Source organism: Macrobrachium rosenbergii, chromosome 22 (genome assembly GCF_040412425.1).
Source record: "Macrobrachium rosenbergii isolate ZJJX-2024 chromosome 22, ASM4041242v1, whole genome shotgun sequence".
NCBI lineage: Eukaryota > Metazoa > Arthropoda > Malacostraca > Decapoda > Palaemonidae > Macrobrachium > Macrobrachium rosenbergii.
In genome coordinates this window covers 29,768,639-29,791,607 of record NC_089762.1, presented here as the reverse complement: position 1 = coordinate 29,791,607, position 22,969 = coordinate 29,768,639, and the positions used below count along the sequence as shown (strand labels likewise).

General features: G+C 35.1%; 1 long non-coding RNA gene across 2 annotated transcripts; it reads right to left on the bottom strand.

The window, feature by feature from the left end:
- Window positions 1–340: 340 nt before the first annotated feature.
- LOC136850700 (uncharacterized) lies at window positions 341–8,510 on the bottom strand. Of its 2 annotated transcripts, none has more exons than XR_010856692.1 (2): window positions 5,453–5,661; window positions 341–4,029 (listed from the first exon to the last, which is right to left on the bottom strand). It is a non-coding gene; the product is annotated as an uncharacterized lncRNA (long non-coding RNA). The 2 variants fall into 2 exon arrangements; XR_010856693.1 differs by lacking the exon at window positions 5,453–5,661 and adding an exon at window positions 8,366–8,510 and having other exon boundaries at window positions 2,740–4,029.
- Window positions 8,511–22,969: the final 14,459 nt, after the last annotated feature.

Below are 22,969 nucleotides of genomic sequence, written 5' to 3'. Positions count from 1 at the left end.
GACAATGAATTTAGATAACATTAAAACAGTTTGAGGTAACAAAACAAAATACAGGCAAGATCTCACTGTGACCCATTTTGATTGTTTGGAAATGAGAACTGTCAAGGTTTCTACTAAAAGAAGGGAAAAACAAATGTTATCCCTAAGACTTGAAAATATATGTTAAACAGACACTCAACTACTGAAATGACTTCAAGACAAATTGAAAAATAAAATATGGTTGATTGAAGCAACTACCAAAAATTAATGAGAGTTATCTTGCTATACAATCAAAGTAATGAAACATGACAATGGAGTGTACTGGGAGCAATCACACTGATAGGTAATGAAGGTGAACCAGTTAACAAACAAGATATTTTATTAGAATTGAAAAAAGTTACAACTTTCAAGATTGTGAAATTATGATATTCAAAGCTCGAAAAAATAAACCTCTTTAAAATTAGCAAAAATGAAATTTCAAGAACAAGAACATCCCCTGAAAATTAAAATTCTAAGTAAGACCTTATGTAAGTAATTACAATGCGAAGATTGCAGTAAATATGGAAAAAAAGGCCTTATCACCAGATGTGAATACTGTCGATCAAATTATATACCACAACAAAATGGAACTAGTGAACAACCTTGCGTACTCTGTGGTCAGAATCACCATGCAAGATCTGAAGTGTGCACATTACAAACAAAACATAACTAAAAATATTTCTATACACAACGGGAATGTTCACAACCGAATCTAAACTGGAACTCAATGGAAGGGGTTTAATGATCCAGCAAAAAGATCATGACTTAAAAATTTACGGGCAAAATAATGATAAAAAACGAACAAGCGGTGTAATTAATTAAAAGTGTTGAAGAGCCGATGAAGAAAATATAGTCCAACAAGAGCATAGCATTGGGGAGAAACCATATGATTTAAAATCACAAATGGATTATGAGGATGTAACGAAAAGATCACTGAATATTTTAAAGAAAACAACCAAAGTGATGTTTCTGAATTTCAAGCTAATAAACATTAAAAAGAACTCCCCTAAAAACAAGAAACATAATACAGCAGCGGTAATGAACCTACCTATTCTATCTGTTAAACCCTAACCAAATCTATATAGTGACGTCAACCGTGCACCAAGAAACAAACAAAAAGAGCCCACAGACTTCACAAATAACAGACCAGTCAATAGAGGTCTCATCCTAAAATAGATATACAGTACCATAAGAAAAACGAGTCATAAATCAAATTGAAAATGTAAGGGGAGATTAATCAACCCATCACCAGAAGGCCTACATACCACAACAATAGTTTATAGGAAAAAACAAGAGACAGACGCACATCATGACACATGCAGATGTAATACAATAATAAAAATGAAATATACTTAAAGATGGCCTAATAAGTACAATAAGAACTTTCACAGAGTATAGAAATATCCGACAGATATAGAAACACGGAAAACGATGAATGTGTTAAACCTTTTGATAGGATGTAAAGGATACCAAAATATTGTAGAAAAATTACTAAGAAAAATTTTCTCTTAGTGAGGTAGTGTCATCAGCGCGCCTCAAGTGGTGCAGTGAAGGTATTACTCAAGGGTGTCTGTAGCGTCCCCTCGGCCCTTACTTGCAACCACTTTTAGGCCCTTTGCTTAACCTCCATCCCCGCTTCCTTTCTCCATTCTTACCTTCCCACATCTCTGTTACTTTTTAGTGCAAATGTGGGAGTTTTCTCCAAGCTCCGCCTTAAGATTCCTTCATTTTGTTTATTTTCTAGATCTCTTTATCATGCTGTCCAGCCATTCTAACTCCCTCTTTTCACCGTCTTAAGCGCTGAATGATCGAAAGTACCCCTGCGCCTGGCTTGACCGCCCAAATTTCATAAAACAATCACTCAACTAGAAAAAATGCAAACGAAAGGTCCCCTTCCAAACCAGAAAATAAGAAACAATTATGGAATCGGTTAAAGATTAAAACTTGCATACAGCATATGGACATAATATACGTTCCAAGAAGGACATTAAGTGAAGTACCAAAGTACTCATTCTTTTCTTGAAATCACTCCTCTTTGTACATTACCTGGCATCGCGATTTATAGAACTGTTTTCTATTTGAAATGAAAGGAGTTTTTTGTTCTACAGTATTTAATATTTACAGGACTGAGTCTTCATCAGCTCGACTGAATGTAGCAGGGTTGATGAGTTACAGCTCCGCCACTCTTATTTCTGCTGAAAGCTTAGAGGTTATTAGGTAAGGATGGAATATTTTCGAGACTTATTGGAAATATTCAGCCACTGAATAAAAGGGTTGTATAGCCATTGTCACAGTTTAATGTCGGACAAAGGCGGCACAATTCAATATTATGACACCAGGATTTTAGACCGATATAAGGCAGGTAAGACCTTAGCTAAAATTGTAGACTTGAGCAAAGGAGCTTAATATACCTGTTTTCATTAGATGAATACCAAACTGTAGTGAATATAATAAACAACTTCGAGGAACTGAAAATATTTTCACAGTGGGTTAAGAGTCATCACATCACTTTAGTGTGGAGAAGTAGACACTGATGTCTCGAAACTAGAAAAATCCTCCAGTCCTCGAACTTCTGGCTTTTTTAATGCATTTAGCCTACCATCCATTTATCACTTATGGAATAAATTCTGAATGATCATCAAATTTTGTTTTCGAAAAAGAGAACATTACATCTGGATCAAAAAGCTGGGTTTTACTGTAATGTAGCTTGAAGGAATTATGTTGATTATAAAGTTTTTATTGTAAACATCAAATTTCTTTCCATTGTGATGAGGGTTGTTTGCTATATTAAGAGGACAAACTAAGATTACAACGGTAAATTAAATAGTGTAATAAAATATACTTTAAAATCATTCGTTAACTATTCGTTAAATACAACAATCTCTAAAAAACTGAAACTGTTAAAATTGCCTTTTATTAACCCATCCATTTGCTGGTCAGTTACCTTATTTTTCTTCGGAATCTATTCCTTGACATTTTAATAAAGCAAGCTTCATGGTTGCTACTGCATCCTCTCGGCACTTCGACAAGCTGGCGGAACATTCCGTAGGTGAAATGAACCTTTCTTTTAGGACAGCGAGAGACGGAACGTAAGTATTTTCACTATAAAGCATCATGGTATCCACAATTTTGTCGTGGAAGAGTTTCAGGTAGAGAAGATCGCTGTACAAGCCATGTCCCACGAGAATGGTCTGTTCCCCAAACAGGGTTAACAGCTTTTCATGTAGGTCACTGAGTTTCACTGTCACACCTACGAAGGCCATCTTTGCCAGACGCGAGTATTCTGTCAGGTAATCGTGAACTGGATTATCGGGCAGAACCATCGCTTCATAGACGAGTTGGCAGTTAGAATCCACAATGGAAATACTGGCAATCTCCAACCCTGCTTTCGTGCACACCATTTCACAGTCTATTGCGTACACATTCTTCGACGTCACCTTTTCATTGCACCTAGTTGTCACGAAGCCTGTGAGATTGTCAGGGTCTATGTCCTTACTGACGTGGAAAGGCGCTCTGGTGCAAGGCGGTGTTCCAGGCGGCCCCTGGCAACATGGATGCATGGGAAACATTCCTTTCCTGAGTTTAAAAGGGTGATAAAAACATTCTTCCGTGATGACTGGCAGTCCATCAGGTTTTATGACATATACCTTGAAACAACGTTTGCACGTTCTACGATAAAGCCCAGGGATGACCGTGAAGTAACTGTCCTGGATATTGAATATCACAGCTTTGCCCAATATGAAAGGATGAGGCCGTGGAAAATGATATTTTTCTAAGTCGTGCTCTGATAGAATCATCTTAATCAAACTGGAGTAACATTTCGCTTCATCCATCTCTATAGGCGACGGTTATCAAAGGCATTCGATTCATTTGCCTCCGTCCTGGTGACAGGGTCCTTATAAAGGGCGAAAAGATATATACTTCCAGGATGGTCAAGATATTCCAGAAGACGAAAAAATACCACTAGTGTTGCGTCCAAACCCTTGTGCAAGCTTGGCTTACGCAGTTATACTGAAAAAAATGTTCAGATTTGTAAGGGCTGCTTACATAGCGCTTTTAAATGGGAAAATTGAACATAAAGGAGTTACATGTCCTATTATAACTGCATATCAAAGTATTACAAGACTATCCGAGACAGGTATAGAAACAAATTGGAAATTTCAAAGCATATAAAGAATACTATTACTGTATCAGCAACAAAGACACAACGTGTGTGCACGCTTGTAGTTAAATGGACTGTATACAACATTTGAACGAAACAGTTATTATCCAGTATTGATGAATAATTATCAGCTAGTTTAAAGAGTATTTTTATTACTATCATTAATTATTATTATTATTAATTTGGAACATATACACCTATGGAATCAAATGGCCATGAACATGCTTAGCAAAGCCCCACGCAAAAAAAGTTCCCAATGTATAAGAAATAAAAGAGCAAAGACGAAGGGTTAGAACATACACACATACGACATACATCCCACACACACAACACAATATATATATATACATATATACATATACATTTATATATATATATATATATATATATATATATATATATATATATATATATATATATATATATATATATATATATATAAACACACATTAAATTACACTAAATGCCAGTCGAAGAAAACTACGCTTGAAAGGTTCACCAAGCGAGGAAATTCTAAAACTCTGTTATAAGAATTCCGGGGACAGGCACAGTCTATGGGACAGCCAGAGGTTTGTGTACATCAGCTTTCTGATTACCCAACATAAGTTACCTAATATGGCACTTGTTTTGAAGTAATATAGGCCCCGGTACAGAAAACGTTATTGAAATCTAATCGAACAGAACTATGGAAAATTACCAAATAACCACGTCTTATGTAATGCTTTCTAGGGAGTATTTTTGTCCCAAACATTCATATCATATAGCTAACAGGCTTGAGTGATTTTGTAACTCATCTTAAAATGTAAAAACTAACGAGATATCCAAACTGCTACAAATAACAGATCGAAGGATAACTCCATGCATATCTCTCTCTCTCTCTCTCTCTCTCTCTCTCTCTCTCTCTCTCTCTCTCTCTCTCTCTCTCTCTCTCTCTCTTTTACTTAGTTTAAAACACGATTTACTGGGCTGTTTCAATGAATTTATTCGTGTTGCTGTTTTAAAAAATTCACTCCAGTTCCTGTTGGTTGACAAGTTTCTAAGAACTCTTCCTGAGACGGAATGATTGGCAAAGGTAGAGAGCATTCAATGTTCATCATGTATTGTTTAAAAAATGAACTCTGAAGTAAAAGAATGCTAGCAACTGGTGTAGCACTCAAGTGGCTGAGCAAAATCTGCAATTATTTTTCTCAATACTTTCACAACAATTCTAATGTATACTGTAACCAAATGGCGATGCATAAGTTACTCTTACATAAACATTCATTTCCTTACCTCTTACATATGATTTTTGTGCCTCTACCTCTAGCAGATGTTAGACCAACTTGTGGTTTGTCTTTTAGCACGAAAAGACCCCCCGCAAAGATTTGCGAGGACTAATTCTTAAAGTTGAATTTGCAGTGAATGACCAACACTCCTGGGTAGAATGGAACCAGTTCAGAATGTAGAAACGCCATCCTATATGGGAAATCTGTTGGTATACTTGTTCATAGTCTTTTTGTTTTTAAGTAGAAAACTTAAAAACTTACGAGCCAACTGCGGTTAAAAGTCCTATTTATTGTATTTTCGGCATACGTTTGCGCTTGAAATACTCTCATATCTTGGTAACGGCCAGTGGGTAGTTAAAAATTGTAACGATGGAGTTTGATGAGTAAATAATTTCATGTCTAAGGGCACCAGAGACAGGTAAAAGAGTGATAGTATATAATCAGTATGAGACCAAAATATCTGACAGACCATTTTGAGTTATATATAGCAAATAAATAAAGCGTAACTATGAATGGGCATGAATGAATATAAAAAGTTGGAGTCGAGAGGTAACAAAAATAGTAAAAGGTGCATCTTTGAGCACAGAGCACCATATCATTCAGATTGTTACCCTACAATATTAAAAAGGCTTCAAAAACTAAGAGACCTGACAGTTCAGAAACAACACTGAGGGCAACTGTAAACTATGAAAGAGCCTCGCATTATTAGACCAACTGAGGACCAAACCCGGAATAAACTCGTGAGATATTTGGTCTCAAATATTTAATCGGAACATGACCGCTCGACTCTAGAAAGACTGTTGTTTGTAGAAATTCACAAGAACATATAAATGATATTACAGCCGAAAAACTCGCTATGCACGTGAGTGTGTACGCAAATATACGTGTATGTATGTATGTATGTATGTATGTATGTATATATATATATATATATATATATATATATATATATATATATATATATATATATATATATATATATATATATATATATATATATATATATATATATATATATATATGCACACAAATCGGTGTTTCTCACTCTGCCTATCTCCGTCGATCGAGTTCTCAGGTAATGGAGTTCCTAGTTTGATATAAAAAAACTTCGAAGCTCTTATATTTTCTCAGAGAGTATCCATTCCGAAAAAAGCTGTATTCGCAAAAATAGTCAAAATAAAAGTTCTTTACGGCTAAAACTCATTTGGAAAAATATTCGGGACCATTAGCACGAAAGAGGACAAAGCTTAATGTATTTTGTACTTAATTATTTAACAGTTCACAGGGTCAGCATAATTGATGTTGCATGCGTAAGGGACTGCACCCTTCATGAAATGTGGTGAGGGTTGCATGACACCGTACATGAATTACATATATTTCCCGTAATATATGATGGCTTGGTGAATCTTGGAACAAAAAGTAATATGACTGGATGTTGATATGAATTAACTTAAAATGTCGGGAACTCAATGATGGATCCTAATTCATTCTCTCTCTCTCTCTCTCTCTCTCTCTCTCTCTCTCTCTCTCTCTCTCTCTCTCTCTCTCTCTCTCTCTCTCTCTCCTGACAAACGGCTTAAGTGGAAGCTTTCTTCACGTGCGTACGTTTTCGATTCAACGATTAAAGGATGGCTGTAAGTGATTGTCACCCTAGGTTAAATGGACCCAAAGAGTCGGATTTTTGACTCTCTAAAACTGGAAGATTTGTAAAGAAGCATCCTGGCCAGGGAGAATTGTTAATTATCATTGTTCTGAATAGTGAAATTTGAGTTAAATTTTCATTTTGGATTCTTGGTTTTCAGTCAGTTTTTGGATGTACTCAGTTATATACTAAAGCTTGGTTCTTTTGCAAATCTAGTATAGGCCATGGGTTAATGGGTGAAACAGTTGGCAGCTTGGGAATGAATAAATTGAGCAGCGTAGTGGTAGTTTTTAGTTGCTCTTTGAGGACTTCAGCCTTGAGGACTGAAAGAAGTACTCTAAATATATAACGAACTCATACTGTCAAAAGAGAGAGAGAGAGAGAGAGAGAGAGAGAGAGAGAGAGAGAGAGAGAGAGAGAGAGAGAGAGAGAAGCTAAAGTGAATTATCTTGTCACCCCTATGGTGACATTTAATTCTGAGGGGATGTACAACCCCACAAAGTTAAAAATAATCGTTTGCTGCATGTATAAGACTATGTTAGAAAATCACGTGACCTCATTACCATGGGGTTATGACATCATAAAATGGCGTCGTAGAGTGTGGGAGCGAGGCAAATATGACCTATCTGGCAGCCATTAACGTGAGACAGCCATGAGTCGAGGGCTGTATGACCCGCATAAAAGATAATATTTTGCCGCGTGATTTCGATGACCCAATGTGTTATTCCAGAGAGAGAGAGAGAGAGAGAGAGAGAGAGAGAGAGAGAGAGAGAGAGAGAGAGAGAGAGACGTGGGTAGAGAAGGCATAGAGGAGTGCATAGTAACCCTTAATAGGAAAGTACTGTAAATCGAATACGGTTGTAGTACTGGATGCATTTCACTGATACTCAAAAAGAAAGGAAATAAATGTCGAGAGAAAGAAAGGAATCGTGTGGACAAAATCTCTCCGGAATGACACCAATGCACAAGTACACAAAACACCCACTGATAATTTTTCAAATTCAGATTACACGAGTAACTCGAGTAGTTTCGGGAGAGATACACTTACATTGAGTAAATTCAGGGAATGGTTTTTTTTTTTATAATCATGTTTCTGAAGACAAATCTCCTTGTGGAAGGGGATCGGTGTTGAAATGGCTCGCAATGCAACAGTTCTGACAAAATCAATAGACAAAACACAACATAAAACAAAATACTGGGAACCACAGAACACAAGAACAATGATACTACACATTGAATAAAAAGCCCATCGAATATATGTACAAATGAATTACTTACAAACGATACAATTGAATTCGTATGATTTGGTACGTGGCACTCATGGATTTATGAGTCACAAATGATTTCTCTGACTGTGTGAAAAGTTCAACCGTTGACATTTGGTGAGAGTGAGAGTAACAAATGTTGTCCCTGCCACGGCTTCTCACGAAACTGAGCGAAGTTACCGACTTGATTCGTTTTAGATTACGGAAGTTCTAAAAAGGCAGGGTATCGCAACGTATTCTTACAATCTTCAAAGGAATTCTTCCTTCAGTCTAGGGCTACGCCTTTTGGTCAAAACATCAATTACATTAAAATTAATAGACTAGGTAGGAAGTCAAGCGTCATATACAAATTTTGGAATTATTTATTAATCAAGGAAACGAGAGAGAGAGAGAGAGAGAGAGAGAGAGAGAGAGAGAGAGAGAGAGAGAGAGAGAGAGAGAGAGCTGAATAAACTCGTGGAAAGCGCGTTGTCTTATCACCCTCATCACGCTATCTGGGCCTATAAGGGCATTATCTGATAAAGAATGATTTTGTAAATCGTATTCATCGCGCAAAACCTATTCCATTGGCTTTGTTGCGAATTTCTGACTTTATGAAATTGGGTGTTACCTTTATCACCGCCACTTCCGTTTTTCTGATATTTATAATAATTGACGTGAATGATATTTTCTTGTCCTTAGTGTCATGTTAATGTTATCGATGTGATAAATTGTCATATCATTACTGTCATTGCTACTATCGTAACAGGCGTGGGTGTTACACGCACTTTGTATTAATATCATCTTTACTGAAATAAGTAATTTTCCAGACTTCCCCATAGAGAATAATAAAACTAATACTAATCACTGTTATTGTCATCATTAAATAATTCCAAGCAATATGCAGCAACTTTATCATCTAATATGAACGAATATCAAACTGGGTGTCAATGAATCCACTTAAGTGATAAGTACTAAACATAAACAACTTTAGAACACATGACATTGTTCAGGAAAACAAATTGTAACACTTGGAATTTCTAATCTGCTCAGCTCTTAGCACTGGTGTTAGACATATATAGAAATGTTTATCATTGGAGAGCTAGGCAGTTTAACTGAACAAGGGCCATAGATTGCTGTTAAAGACTATCAACAGCTAAGTAATGGTAAGAAAATTAACTGCTTAGAAAGCAATGAATGTTCAGACGGTAAGGGATATGATGATATAGACGTTGCAGTGAACAATGGCAAGATCAGAAAATAAAACTGAAAAATCTGAGCTGAAAGACGTGAAAGGCTGATAAATTCAACGAAAAAAAAGCAACGGTTGATAACCCAAATGAAGGCACACAGGAAGATGAAACGCAATATTTTTGAATTAATTGAATATATAGGGTTTAGACCAAAGGTCAAGCACTGGGACCTATGAGGTCATTCAGCGCTGGAAAGGAAAATGAGAGGAGGTAGGTCTGAAAGGTGTAACAGAAGGAAAACCTCGCAGTTGCACATGAAATGTTTGTTAACAGAGGGTGGATAGCGAGATGGAAGAAAGATAATATGAATGGAGGTCCAGTAAAGGGAATGAAAGGGGGTCGCAGCTACAGGCCGAAGGGACGCTGCAAAGAACCTTCAGTAATGCCTACAGTGCCCTCGTGAGGTGCACTGACGGCACTATCCCCCTACGGGGGCAATATTTTTCGAAATGCTTTCCATTTACAATTTTCGTTCAGTAAACCATTACAATTCTAACTATTTATAATAAAGTTTTCAATTTGTTTTTACGTATGTAAGAAGGAAGATTTTTAAAATTTTACCTCTCTCACTTCATTCCAAAAGTTAATCAACGCCTGACATGTCAGAACAAACATCACAAAACTTTATTTGTTAGAGTATAATGAAACAAGTAAAAAATGCGCCGAAGTGTCTTCGGCGCAATTGAGTCTTCTGTGCAGCCGCTACAGCGTATAATCAAAGCCACCGAAAATAGATCTATCTTTCGGTGGTCTCGGCATTGGGCCGCGGCCCATGAAACTTTAACCACGACCCCGTGGTGGCCTATCCTGTATCGTTGCCAGAAGCACGATTATGGCTAAATTTAACCATAAGATAAAAAAACTACTAAGGCTAGAGAGCTGCAATTTGGTATGTTTGATGATTGGAGGGTGGATGATTAACATATCAATTTGCAGCCCTCTAGCCTCAGTAGTTTTTAAGATCTGAGGGTGGACAGAAAAAGTGCGGACGGACAGACAAAGCCGGCACAATAGTTTTCTTTTACAGAAAACTAAAACTGTAATTGATGACGAATAAAGATTCTGTGATCAATGTGGTTATTGAGCCTTGACTGTTAACTTCATGTTACACAAGTTACAGCAAGATGGCGGAAGATTAACCTAATGTTGATTTTTCTCTAAAATGCTGGTGGGGTCCATTTTAGCAGCCATGTTTGTCTGTCTGGCCCTCTGCCTAATCTCTTTTCCCCTTTGCTCTTTCTGTGTAGATCCGAATTTTCAAGGTAACTACTTATCAAAAGAGCTAGACAAAGAAGTCCTTAAAATTGTCGAAACTGATGGTAATCAGTGTATCTGAAAAAACCAAAGAAATCCTACGCCTATGTCAAGAAATCTAAGCAAAGTAAAGACCAAAGTAGGATTTAATAAAAGTTAAGAATTTATTCATAATGGACTGTCACATGCCACATGATTGTTGTTGATCAATATGACCAATAATAGTACGAATATATTTAGGGTATTAAGCCAATGTTTGTTGTTCAGTAACTTAAATTTACATGCATATTTATGGCTGCATAAAAACTGGCATTTTTCCATTTGACTCCAAAAAATTTGCTCGTTCGTGGTTATTTGGTGCTACTTTGGCTAAACACCGTATGGTAAATGTAAAGTAGATGGTCGCACGAAGATATCGTTTAGTAATATAATCTATCGGCCACACAATATAGAAATGGGTGTAAATAATACTTTGATCTCCGAGGAGTTATTACTAAACACGGCGTCCCAAGGAGCTTCCGCCATGTTTAGTACTAGCACCTCGGAGTCGGTGACGCGTAGAAAACAAGCCAAAGTAGCACCGATTATTTCATGAGCAATAGGTCACTAAGCTGTGAAGTCTGTTTTTACATGCCTGAAATTAAGTTGGAAAAAGTGATGACTTTAAATAAACATTATTTATAGACGCAACAAATCAACTGAGTCTGTATTAAGTGAGTGAGATGTTCAATGTTCATAACAGCACGCGCTAACGTAATTACAAAGAAATAGATGTTGTGGGCTGGGAGTTTTCCTGATGTAAGAGCAATTCTCTGGGTTTTGGAACTTTGCTTACTTTGAAAGAATACAAAAATGGGACAGGTATCAGAATTATAATAATATTTATTGAAAAACATTCCAATAAATATTATTATATATAAATAGTCATTCTAGATATACAAGGAACCTAAACTCCACAGTTATTTAGGGGATGTCAAACGAAAGAGCTGTCATGAGAATTTTTTTTTCTCCTAAGTTAAGCATATCTTAGTTTAACCAGACCACTGAGCTGATTAACAGCTCTCCTAGGGCTAAGGATTAAATTTATTTTACGTGGCTAAGAACCAATTGGTTACCTAGCAACACGACCTACAGCTTATTGTGGAATCCGAACCACATTATAGCGAGAAATTAATTTCTATCACCAGAAATAAATTCCTCTTAAAGTTTATGGCTCAACAAACTTGGGAAATATTAGCAATGTAGTACAAGGATCCTACACAACCAGATTTCCACAACAAAACTCTAAATACAAGTGTTGAGAAGAATTACTTTCGTTTATTCATTCCTCTCCCGCCATCTTCAAGCTCGGGAATTCTTCAGTGATGTTTGTGTTCACTAAATATAATAAAACCTGGGCGCTTATATATATATATATATATATATATATATATATATATATATATATATATATATATATATATATATATATATATATATATATAAACATGTAGCTCATTGGAGGTAGATAAACTAATGGGCATATTTTAGTATGATCCAGATGATTATTATCTTAAATTCATGTCCCTCGTTAAAGAAAGATAAATTATTTGGCTTATTTTAGTTTGAAACAGCTAATTTATTATCTTAAATCCATGTCACTCGTTGAAGAAAGATAAGCTGATTGGTTTATTTTAGTATGATCCAGCTAATTATTATCTTAAACCTCCGTCGCTCGTTAAAAAAAAACTAACTAGCCTGTTTTAGTACGAAACAGCTAATTATTATAAAAAAATCCGTGTCAGTCATTAAGGAGAGATAAACTAATTGGCTTAAATTAATATGATCCAGCTAATTATTATCTTATAAACATGTGTCGTTCTTTAAAGAAAAATAAACTAATTGGCTTATTTTAGTTTGATCCAACTAATTATTATCCTAAATCCGTGTCACTCGTTGATGGAAGATAAACTAATTAATTTATCTAGTGTGATCCATCTCATCATTATCTTAAACCCGTGTCACTCATTAAAGAAAAATAAAATGCTGGGCTTATTTTAGTATGGTCCTACTAATTATTATAACAAATCCGAGTCACTGGTTAAAGAGAGATAAACTAATTGCTTTATTTTAGTGTGATCCATCTAATCATTATCTTACACCCGTGCCACTCGTAAAAAAAATAAATCAACTGGCATATTTTCAAATGATCCAGCTAATCATTATCTTAAACCCCTGTTGCTCGTTAAAAAATAAACTAATTAGCATATTTTAGTATGAAACAGCTAATTATCATCTAAAAAATACAGCTCGCGATCTATTAATTAGTGTAATACAAAGGAAAGCCAGAAAGGCACGCCGAACGCTACTCTAACATCTGCGTAGTTGCCTCCAGAGATTAAGCGGATTTTTTCGACTTGACTCGTACCACAGTTTTCCCTGAAAACAACCCAATTTACGCTGTGCATATATAAACGCGGCCAGAAACCAAGTAGAGCTTTTTTCTCCTTTCGCACAAGAGCATAAATGATAATACAGTTCTCTCCCAGACTTCTTTTCTTGCATTATTTCTTTTTTTTGTTCAGAGTCTGTTGATTACGCATACATTGCTGAAAATGAAGGCATCAATTATTCACTCTACCAGGGGATGTGGAGGGAATTTCCCAAAACTAGCTCCGTTACAATGTTTGCCATTGGGAGTGGAGGGAAGGAGAGATGACTGTAAGAAACTAGGGGTATATTCATACATATTCATAAAGAGTAAAGTATTTGTTAAAGAAACGTGAAAAGCCTGGTTGAATGTATCTTAACGTTTCTAAATTTCTGATCAAAATGTATATATATCCTGGGAATTTAACTTACCGTTCACAGCGACGAAGCCGTGACTAAAATGTACTCGAGGATGCATCAAGGGATGAACAAATATTCATTTTGCTCTACCTAACCAACCAGTTCGGGTAACCAAGTGAGAGTGTGGTGCTTTGTTATGATTTCAGTACAGTATTCACACAAGCTGTTTCCTTACTTATCTGAAGAACATCAAACAAATTCCAGCCAAGATCTCTTGACTCTGAACACTCGAACACTTCAAAGAGAGCATACGTCACCAAAAGCAAGCAACAATGAAGAAACCATCTTAATATTTTTCAGCTAACATGAATGCATATTATATGAAAATATTAATAAGACCTGTGACTTGACACTGTCTTTCAAAGAACAAACTAGGGAATCTTGATTTTTAGGAAATTACTGCCATTATTTATTGATATGAAAAGGATACCAGATATATGTAGCCAGCTGTAAAGAATTTTAACCACCAAAATCTGTGACCTCTACCTTTGACATTTTAAAGGCTATATTTAATAAATTTTATTGTTAGGGAATTACCTTTATAAACAGTCGTTATATAAAAGTTGCTAGAAATATTTCACCAGCTATGAAGCCTTTGAACTGCTAAAAGTCTGTAAGCTTTCATCTTTGACTAATTTCTCTCAAAGCTTGATAATCTACAGAAGGTCATCGGTTGAATGTTCTATCAAAAACCGTTCATGCATTTAATTCTGACCTTTGACATTAAAGTAATTTTAACCTTTGTCAGGGTTTTTCCCAAATTAATAATCTCAAGGTGCTCTGAAGAATGCTTTAACCGCGTTCATCAAGCTTAACCTCGTTGGCAGGTGTGCGAAAATGATTCAAAAAGTTCTGTTTTATCTAAAAAGCATCATAGGAGAAAGAAAAGCTCTTGCATTATTTTTCAAAGTTAGTCTCCCCTAGTTTCAAAGTATTTGATCTTAAAACTGTTCAATTATTCCTCACAATGGGGACTACTCTTTTGATAAAGTTTTAGAGATAATGGGGGAGGGTGTTGCTGAGGATGCATGGTGTAGAGGATTATTTATTGAGAGTAATATAAAGACAGGTGAGTAACTGGTTTGAAGTGAATGTTAGGCTAAGACAAGGCTATGTTGTGTTTCCATGATTACTTATTTTAGTTCACGGGTGGAGTGAAGGGAGGAGTCACAAAAAAGAAATATATTACACAAAAAAGATATATATTACATATAGGTGCAAGCTATGGATTACGATGGGTCAGAAATGGAGTCTCGAGAGGTTACTGTGCGCACATAAGATAAATCGGTCAGGCGGATGGAGTCTGGAGACGTTACTGTGCGCACATAAGATAAATCGGTCAGGCGGAAGGAATGGAGGAGAATGATAGGCTGGAGAAAAAGAATGAATAGTTGGAAGTAACAAGAGGAAGGCGATAAGAAAGACCTAGAGAGTACTGAATTCTAATGTTAGGGCCTCGATGTTATTCAGAAAGCAATTTAATGAGTTTACTGAAAACTAGGGAGCGGTAAAATAATGGTTTTCATAACGTCGTCGGCTTTCAGACACGAATGGCTAACTCGAATTTCAATGTTTTTCTCAAAATAGCGGCAATATTTTCAATACTTGTGCAAATTAAATCATTTTTCACTGCTGTCCAACGCCATAAGCTATAAACGCATTCACTTTTATAAGTTTACCGAAATACAAAATTCTGAACTAAAAAAATATAATGATTTTCTTATAGAAAGATGGGAGGTCAGCTAAGTTGTTAAAATTATGTTAACATGCATACAACAATTTACTTCTGCATTTTAGTTCATTTAACAAGGCCTGAAATGCATTAGTAGTGGTGTGGGCTTTCTTTGAAAACACAGATACTGTTGTTTTTCAGAAATGTTTTTCGTTTTCGTAAAATGTTATTATTCTCGTCACATCACGTTTTGCATCTACCTCCGTCCACAGTGCCGAAAATACGAAAACAGAAATACCGCAGTTGACAGATACCCGTAAATATACGTGGAGGGTTCTGCGTACGAATTGTCAACGTTTGTTGTCTGTTACATTTTATGTAAGATTGACACATACACACACACATATATATATAACACACAGATATATATATATATATATATATATAAAAATTTATGTGTATGTAAAAATATATTTATATGTATACACACACACATATATATATATCGGTATATATGTGTGTGTGTATGTTATATATATATAATATATAGCCTATATAAATGTATGTATATATGTATAACATATAGCCTATATAAATATATATATATATATATATATATATATATATATATATATATATATATATATATATATATATATATATATATATATATATATATAAATTAAAATAAAAAGTGTGCGCGCATGTACAAGAAAAGAAAGTCGAAATCTTGAGAGAGAGAGAGAGAGAGAATGAATTTTCGCACCTCAGTATTCGGTAGCGATGACGATCAAACATTAGGAAATTTTACAATTGCCGAAGCAATTCTAGAAACTCCATATACCCAAGTATATTTCTGGATATTTACTCTGATATAAAATCAACAAACAACAATTTTACCATCTTTGTAATGGGGTGCAAAAAGAAAACGCTAACAACTGTTATTACTGGTATTTTGCAAACAATTTTTACCAAGCTATACCTGAAGGACAAGATATCACTTTTTCAGCATGAACTTCATTGATTCATATTTATGTTATTATAATGTAATCTAAAGCGATTAATTTGTAAAATAAATAATGATACTCACATTCCTGATGACTGGGCACTGGAAGGAGAGTTGTAGAAAAACAACGATAAATATCTTTTTCATTGATTTTTGACAAAAAAATTGTTACTCGATACATGAAGTCATTCCACATCGTCCCGATTAGAATCGTGATTTATGAGATTTTCAAGAATCATGTGAATATGATGAATAAGACTAAAATTTCTCGTGCAATCATACCGTTTATTAAAAGCTGTAACAGTTCGATACTTTCAGGAAAGCTCAGGCGTCACAGGAGTTTGTGTGTGTTTTTGCTATGAATAACAGTAATTTATGTTTTACTAGGAATAATAGTAAAATAAACACTGGTAAGATTGAAAGCTTTTAACCTAGGCGCACTAGGCCACAACCTGAAATATTTTGACAAAATATTAAGAGCATCTGTTCACTAGGTTTCATGAACTGGATCCGAGTTTAAAAAATCATCTGATCTCTAATTTCCTTATTACAGAGGTGCTGAAGTGACACAAGGGGCGCTTTATAACTTTCATTTCCTCTCTTAGTCTTACTGTGCTCCCAATTTCGAAACTCTTCAAGGTCAAATTTGGAGATAATAACAATAAGAATATGAATTACAATAATCTCAGCAATAACAGTAAAACTCCACGCAGAGTGTGGATAAATTTGAAACAACGCGTCAGTGTTTGGAATCATCTGAAAGCATAATCATCGGTTTATTGCACTTCAGTTTGCATGTTCGTCGTATCAGAAACCTTTTACACTTCCACCGAGACTTGACACGCACATGCTTAGGTGTGGCAATACATGACTGGGTGATGGTACTGTTACTAATATTATTCACAGTGAATATACTTTCTTATGGAATAAGCCGGAACGCTATGACCTTGCATAGGAAACTTCCATAGTGCAAGATGGTCATGTGAAAAAAGAAAAAAATATGAGATGTATATATTAACTACATACATGCATGCACAAACACACACACGCACACACACACACACACACACACACACACACACACATATATATATATATATATATATATATATATATATATATATATATATATACCCACACACACACACACACACACACACACACACACACACACACACACATATATATATATATATATATATATATATATATATATATATATATATATATATATATATATTTAAATACACACACGGTGAAATCACAAAAAACCTTAGGGTCAAAAAACTTCAGATAAGAGTATGGTGCCTCCTGGAATTGAGGATTTTCCAATGACACTCAATACGGCTGACTTTCTAAATAATATCAAGTTACTCAATTTCAAAAAACCTTTGTGTTTTTTTACCCGTTTTCAATAAAACGCATAATGAACTAAAGTACTTGTAATAATCCAACTGTACGTACATAATCCAACTGTACGTACATAATAAGGATAAGGACAAGAGGTCAGCGCCAAAGGCGAGGCATACCTATATACGTGTGCCATAATATAAATCCTCGGTTTTTGTGTTACGCTCCAGCACTACATAATTGTGTTTCGATTTTTATGGTTCCATCTTTGGTTAGTGATTGCTAGAGAATAAATTGTATTTTGCCATTTTATGGACTCAGTTTTGCTTTGCAAATCTTCACCTGTTTGACAGTCCTTCGAGTTTTTATTTCTTCTTGATTGGTATAATTTTTTTTATTGTCTTTCCCTTTTACTTTCGTTTTTAATTTCCTTTTCCATCAGTATCACTTGGTTGTCATCTTGTGTAAGAATGTGTACTTTTGTTACCATTCATTTTGTCCCATGTTGTCAATTTAATTTATATTTCGGGGTATTTCGATTGTGCTGAGACTTCGTATCCTCACCCTATGTCTATATCCTAATTTTGCATCCTGACTCTACACTGAAGACACCAAACAGAAAAAATATCTTAAAAGTTTAATAAAAAGTCGTTCTCTGCATTACAAAAATAGCCGCGCCCCAAAGTAATAAAAGGGGTGGAAATCAAATACGGGTTCGACGAGCAGTCCAGAATTCAGTGAAGAAATGTAATTGGAATTACAGGGTTAAAAATTTATTCATACGCAAATATTCCTTTTTATGACCTGATATATTTTCGAATGGCTTGAAACTGAGATTACAGAAGGGTAAGTCAACTAGTACCAGAAACACAGGGGTCGTTGCTTCAATGAACTTTGAAAGATTTTTTTATTCTGCGTCGAGATATATATATATATATATATATATATATATATATATATATATATATATATATATATATATATATATATATATATATATATATATATATATGTATATATATATGTATATATATATTAATATATATACACAATATATATATATACATATATGTATGTATGTATATATATACATTATAATGAAAATAAAACTTTATATATTTAACAATAAATAAGAATGCAAACAACGATTAAATAAATACATTAATTCAAGAATTAATAATTTTCCGCGTATAACAGAACGTGCGGATATATTGTACATACTAGCAAAAAAAAAAAAAAAAATGGGCACATACTTTTCACTACTTTCAGTATAAACTTCGCAAAAAAAAAAGCCCAAAGTATTCCTCGCTTCCTCGTGCTACTTCCAAGTTTCTAAACTGAAAAAAAAAAAAAAGCCAACAGAACAGCTTAAATCCTTCCCAGGACCCCTGGACGGGAGGAAGAGAAACATTTGGAGCGTGTTCGTGGCTTTTAGCGGTTTGCTTAAGGACTTTCCGCCGGGCTGAAGTTTTTTTTTTTTTTTTTTTTTACAATTTTTTTGGTAGCATGTTACGGCGAAATGTTTTAGGAAACGCACGAGAAAACGTAAAATCACTTTTGAAACCGCGAGGAGTTATTCAGGCATTCTCTTTCCCGCGGTTTCTGGTTTTGCATGTTTTGAGAGAGAGAGAGAGAGAGAGAGAGAGAGAGAGAGAGAGAGAGAGAGAGAGAGAGAGAGAGAGAGAGAGAGACTGAGAGATGACAATGAACCGAACGTTATCATGTTAATCTCTACAACCGTCAAGTGTTCATATATTTTATTACGATGAGAGAGAGAGAGAGAGAGAGAGAGAGAGAGAGAGAGAGAGAGAGAGAGAGAGAGAGAGAGAGAGAGAGAGAGAGAGAGAGAGATAATTTTGGTTTGTAAATTTGTAGGTTGAAGACAGAACACCTTTCCTTTTCATTAAACCAGTAAAATGTCCTTGCTATAATGTCGAAATTAAACATGACAGCAGACAATATATTTACTGACTTCACACTGTGGATTTACCTGTATTCTTTTCTAAATCTGTATAATGAGCATGGATAAATCAGTTTAGCTAACACGCAAAAAAGCAAAAAAGAAAATAAAAAACTTAGTTCAAGATTGCAATTGCTGTAAAGGAATGCATTACAGAATATTAAATACTAAACACCTTTCGACTTCCTATGTTCACCGTTAAATTAACATCTTTTGGCTTCCTATGTAAACAAAAAGGAATGCTTTTCCATTGTGCCACGATTTCAGTCAAATAATACCCTGGTTTATGCTATATCTACCGAACGTTATAAAATGATCATATCTTTTGTCAAAAAGTAAAACACCAAAAATCAGAACGTATCTTGAATTTAACGATTATGTATGTCGTAACTTCTTGGAAATTACTGTCATTCACAAACTTAAACAGTAAGAATTCTTTAAAAGTTCTAAAACACTTCCAAGAACTCCAAGTTCACTGTGTGTTATATTTTATTGTGTTATAACAAGCAAGCAGGCAAGGCCTTGGACGTCTAGGCAGAATCGTGATTTTTTACCACTAAACTTTTCTTAATTGTTAGCCAAATAATCAGAAGGAAAATTTCAGGTCTAGATGAACCATAATTCAAAGCGAGGTTTAAAGGTTACTAAAAAGCAGCAGAGGCAAAGGACAGGGGTCAGCACACACACACACACACACACACACACACACACACACACATGGGCACCCACGTCCATGTCCACCCATACTGTAGGTTGACCTACAGAGCTCTCTAATTTCTCATCCCTAGCCCACAGACGCTAAGCTCGTGCGCATAGTGAAACGTATCCACATAGCCCCTAGAGAGATTTGAACTAACCACTGCAGTGGGAAGTCGCCAGCTATGCTACTTAGCTACCATCACTCTTATGAAAACAGAAATGTGAACGTAATCCATTCCATGCTTTTAACCGGATCCGAGAGCATTTTTTTTTTTTGGGGTGGGCGGGGGGAGTTATGCTTAAATTTTTGGGTCGGTATAGGAGGTGGGTGGGTGGGTGGGGCTGGAGTAGCATGAACATTTGTGGTGCCACCGACCTCTCGTTCCCCCGTCGTGATCTTAGTGCGCTATCAATTTCGAAGCTTTATCTTGAAATTGTCTAAGTTCTATAAGGTAAAAGAATAAGAGAACACGAGGAAAAACAATAAACAAGAATCTTTGTCTACTTTTCTTTCTCTCTGTATTTTCACTTACCCCTTACAACATTATCATTTCCACATTTCTACTTTAAGTTAATTTTGATTCTTTATTTTTTTCGTTGTCTTAGGTTTGACGTTCTCCAAAACGCAGAGCATCAAACCAAAATAAGTTTTTGCGTATTGAAATCCAAAGCACTGCATGCCTATAAACATTTTGTATACATTTGATATATATATATATATATATATATATATATATATATATATATATATATATATATATATATATATATATATATATATATATATATATATATATATATATATATATATATATATATATATATATATAAATAATGTGTGTGTAAATATATTCACATACAGATATATAATTGTCAAATTGTAGATTCTATATGTCCACTTCAATATGAATAAGATAATAGCTTGTTCCCAAATTCGCACACATTCCTGTCCGCTTGTATAAACGTTTACCTGATAGCGACAATATTTCTGTTCCCGTAATTTCGACACGTGTGGACGATGGGTCATGTAAAATGCAACGTGAAAAAAATAAGAAAACAATTTCGTTTTACCTAAACAAGACACGTATTCGATAAAACAATGGTTTATTTATTTTGGAAGAAAGTGCATAGCTATTTCATTACGTTTCAACAAATCGCAAACACGCGAAAATAAAGTAATGGATTATTATTATTAGATTGCATTCATGAAAACATTATGCGCTTAACAAGGGTATGATCCCATTTCTCAAAATCCACGAAGCAGTTGACGAACCTGCCAATCCAGCTCGTTAGTATCCGGGCAAATTAGAATGAATTACTTTGCAATATACGCTCCTAAAACAATGAACATTTTTTCAGTTTCCTAAATATTGAAAACATTGTCTGGTCTCTTTGGAAAATCTGTGAAATGTGAGTCAGACACCTACAGTATGTGTTATGATCTCAAGCGCATTCGAACGATTAACTCCAGTACAAACGGTACGTTTCATACGGAACAAAAAACTCCTCTTCTTAAACATATTTGTTCATGGTATTAGAACTGAAAAACTTACCGGTCTAAAAATATGTGGCATACCCTAGACATTAGAAAACTGCAGTAGATCATTGGAATTACAAAGACATACCGTTTCCACATAGCCTACTTCCACATTCATTAAAAAGACACATTATTACGAGGAGATAAAATATTTATTTACTACTGCAGCTTGGCATATAATCCAATAGCCCTTACGTCTACTTAAATGAAGTTAAATAAGGATTCCAATAATATCTATAGTACATCCAAAGGTCTGGCAATAAAAAGTAAATACATACACTGCACAATAAACCACTGCAATTAAGCCACGGGTTCATCAGTGCAGCTGAATATCGAGAATGAATATATCTAATTTAAAGATCACAGATCTTTTGGTTGCTACCCACTGAAGTCGGCTAAATACCAGGTACAGCTGCTTAGGTCGTAGGAGGTACAATGTGCATTGACCCTGTCAGGTTCCGGTGATGTTAAATTACATCCTGTGATTCTCAGTTACTGAAATTCCGATGACGTTACATTTCGTGATCCTTAAGTCGGAAAGGTTGAATTGAAAAATCTGTGAATATGGTATCTTCTGTATGGCGTGAAAAATAGGCCTGGAAAACGTCCAACCAAAACCAATACTATATCACACGAAATAACTTTATCACAACAGCTCAAAGGGAAATTTCGTAAGCGAGTGCTAAATGCGGTGTACGTACGGTACAGACAGAATTGGGGGCGGGCAGGCGGTTGACACTTGAAAGGGCCTCGCCTAGGATTTTATCTTTGTGTAGATGGTATTGATTATTGCTTGCTTGCATAAATGCATTCAAGTATGAAATGAGTCACTCCAAGTCCAGCACTTTTATTTTTACGAACTCTTTCATATTCAGAATTTCTCTTCGTATATTTTTCGTCCCCTCGAGAGACAAAAGATAACCTTACTTTCACTTTATTTCTTTATCATGACACCTAACGAAACAAAGGAACAGAATAAAGGGGGAAGAGAAAAATCTTTTCTCAATTTTCCAAGCTCAGTTTTCCACAACTCCTGGAGAAAAAAAAAACCTGTAAGACAAAAAGAAGCACCTCAGTA